Source organism: Gorilla gorilla, chromosome X (assembly GCF_029281585.2).
Source record: "Gorilla gorilla gorilla isolate KB3781 chromosome X, NHGRI_mGorGor1-v2.1_pri, whole genome shotgun sequence".
Taxonomy (NCBI): Eukaryota; Metazoa; Chordata; class Mammalia; order Primates; family Hominidae; genus Gorilla; species Gorilla gorilla.
This window is the reverse complement of record NC_073247.2, coordinates 92,610,999-92,613,951: the sequence shown is the minus strand read 5'-3', so window position 1 is coordinate 92,613,951 and position 2,953 is coordinate 92,610,999. Positions and strand designations below refer to the sequence as shown.

The window sequence follows — 2,953 nt, the reverse complement described above, 5'->3', positions numbered from 1 at the left end:
CTTTTTACATAATCCGATACTTCTTGGAGGTTTTGTTTATTCCTTTTTATACTTTTTTCTTTATTTTTGTCTTACTGCCTTATTTCAGAGAACTACTTTTCAAGTCCTGAGTTTCTTTCCTCAGCTTGGTTTATTCTGCTGTTGATACTTGTAATTGTGTTGTGAAATTCTTGTATTGTGTTACTTAGTTCTGACCTATTAAGTTCTGTTTTATACTGGCTATTCATCCTTCTGCTACTGTGTTACTTTATTGTGATTCTTATTTTCCTTGGATTGGGTTTTATCATCCTCCTGAATCTCAATGAAAAATATGGAACACTTCACAAATTTGTGTGTTATCCTTTTACAAGTGCCATGCTAATCTTCTTTGTATCATTCCAATTTTAGTATATGTGCTGCCAAATTGAGCATGATAGCGTATTTTCAACAAGACCTTTTTGCTAATATCAATTTATATAACAAATTAGTAAAACCATATTATTTCCATTTTAACAAGTATCCTGCTGGGAATGGTGGCTCATAACTGTAATCCTACCACTTTGGGAGACCAAGGCAGGAGATATGCTTAATCTCAGGAATTCAGTATCAGCCTGGGCCCCATCTCTACAGAAAATAAATTTACAAAACATTAGCTGAGTGTGGTGGTGCATGCCTGTAGTTGGAGCTACTGGGGAGCTTGTGGTAGAAGAATCACTTGAGCCCAGTAGACTGAGGCAACAGTGAGCCATGATCATGCCAGTGCACTTCAGCCTGAGTAACAGAGCAAGACCCTCTCTCAAAAGCAAAACAAAAGAAAACAAATATCCAAGTTCTTCTGTGGTGTCAATGTTGCTAATTTCCATTCACATAAACACTATGTTATTATGTCCTAACGTTTTAACACTATTTTAAAATATTTGAAGTTAGTGCAATGTTGATATTTTTACAGAGTCATGATATTTTTATTTTACTTTACCAATCATAAAATTAATGATAATTTGTGAAGAGGTTATTGCTAATTAAGCTTATAAACCAAAAAATTTCCAAGGCAGGTCTCAATCAATTTAGAATTTTATTTTGCCAAGGTTAAGGACATGCTCAGAAAAAATAAACATGGAATTAAAGAAACAGTCTGTGGTCTGTGCCTTTCTCCAAGGATGCCTGAGGGCTTCAATATTTAAAGGGAAAAACTGGGCTGGAGGAGACAGATGGAGGGTCTGGTAATTCACATGTTGCAAGAGAAAAAGGAGCGGGTGAAGGAATAGTCAATTTTGTATTTGTCTCATGCTCAGTTAATCAGCACATTACATAAGATAAGGTGAACATAGAGTAACCACCTGTAGAGATATCTAATCTTTCACCTGTAGCTATCTGCTTAGAAACAAAAGAAAAGGCAGCTTCTTGCATAATCCAACTTTTGGCTTAACCTTTTTTCTGTTGGCATAGTGAATTAGGTTCCAAAGTTTTTATTTTCCTTCACATTTCTCCCCCTTCTTTTTTAAAAAATAAAATATATAAGAGAAAGCTTTTTAGAAGAAAATTAGTTTCTAGTCTTGGGTTTTGTCTGATCTCTCATGACTAGGGCATTTATTCTTGCATGGAAAGGTACCATATTGTTAGTCAAGCTCATTTTTAGTAGGTTGTAAAATCTCATGTCTCACCAAAAAAAGTAGGGAGAGCAAGAGAGAAAGAAAACAGAAAAATGGAGGAAATAACAGACGTAAAAAAGAAAAACAATGCTTGAAAACTGATATAAGCTGTGTGACTCTGAAGTCCATACATCAGTACTTATATATGTAGGAAGGTATGAAAATAGTTTATATATGTATATATAAATAGGCTGCTGTTATTTTCCTCTGAAGTTCAAATTGTCTAGCTTCAGGTCACAGGGCCTTAAGAAAAGCACAGCTTAATTTTTAGTAATTTTAAATCAGGAAAAATGAGGAAAAAGGTAAAGAAAGGAGAAAAATATCTAAAACATAATTTTGAAGATTTGTAACCAGAGAAAGTTTTACAATTCAGTTAAAATTGTAGAATATAATAAAAATTTGAAATGCAGTAGGCAAGGCTAGAATCAAATAATAGGTGTATTATCGTTTATTATTGAGAGGTAATTTTCCTTTCTCCAATTTCCCATTCTATTAAAGATAAAAATTACAGTTAAACAATTTATTTGTAAAATAAGTTTTAGTTATATTATACTTGGCTTGATTATTTGCATAAAGTGCAGCAAGAATAATAACTTGCCATATAGGCTCACTTGTTTTCTTAAATTGGCTTTGCTGAAACTTTTTAAATAAAAATTCTAGACCTTTTGAAAAGAAACAAACCCAGGCAAAGATTTATCTGTGCCTGCCAATACCTGTGTGAATTTAGTACATGCTTCTGTTTTTGAGGTCCCAAGAAAACTTAGGGTTCCTGGGCCTGTTATTAACTGACATTCTTTACTTACCACAGGTAAGTAAAGGAAAAGGGATGCTGCCAGCTCTTCCAAGGTTTTTTATCAGCTCTATAAGTCAGCCTCATTTTCTCAAGAAAATCTGAAAATGTATTATTCCAGCCAAAGCCTTGGTAAAATAACCAGTGTCTCCAATTATTCCTTGTTATAAAAGAAATCAGATTTTTATTGAACTTATCCAAACAACTATATTGTCATAAATTAAGAATACTCACAAAATAGTTCCCAAATTTTGGAGAAATTAGGTTGAGAGAAAGAAATTATGTTTCAAAATTTGCTTATAAGAGTATATTTTACCTCATTGTTAAAAGCCATAAATAGGAGGGAGGAGCCAAGATGGCCGAATAGGAACAGCTCCGGTCTACAGCTCCCAGCGTGAGCGACGCAGAAGATGGGTGATTTCTGCATTTCCATCTGAGGTACCGGGGTCATCTCACTAGGGAGTGCCAGTGGGCGTAGGCCAGTGGGTGCCCTCACCGTGCTCGAGCCGAAGCAGGGCGAGGCACTGCATCACCT

General features: G+C 34.8%; 1 non-coding gene across 1 annotated transcript; it reads right to left on the bottom strand.

The window, feature by feature from the left end:
• Positions 1–304: 304 nt before the first annotated feature.
• On the bottom strand, positions 305–411 carry LOC115932465 (U6 spliceosomal RNA). The gene has a single exon (XR_004068745.1). It is a non-coding gene; the product is annotated as a U6 spliceosomal RNA (small nuclear RNA).
• Positions 412–2,953: the final 2,542 nt, after the last annotated feature.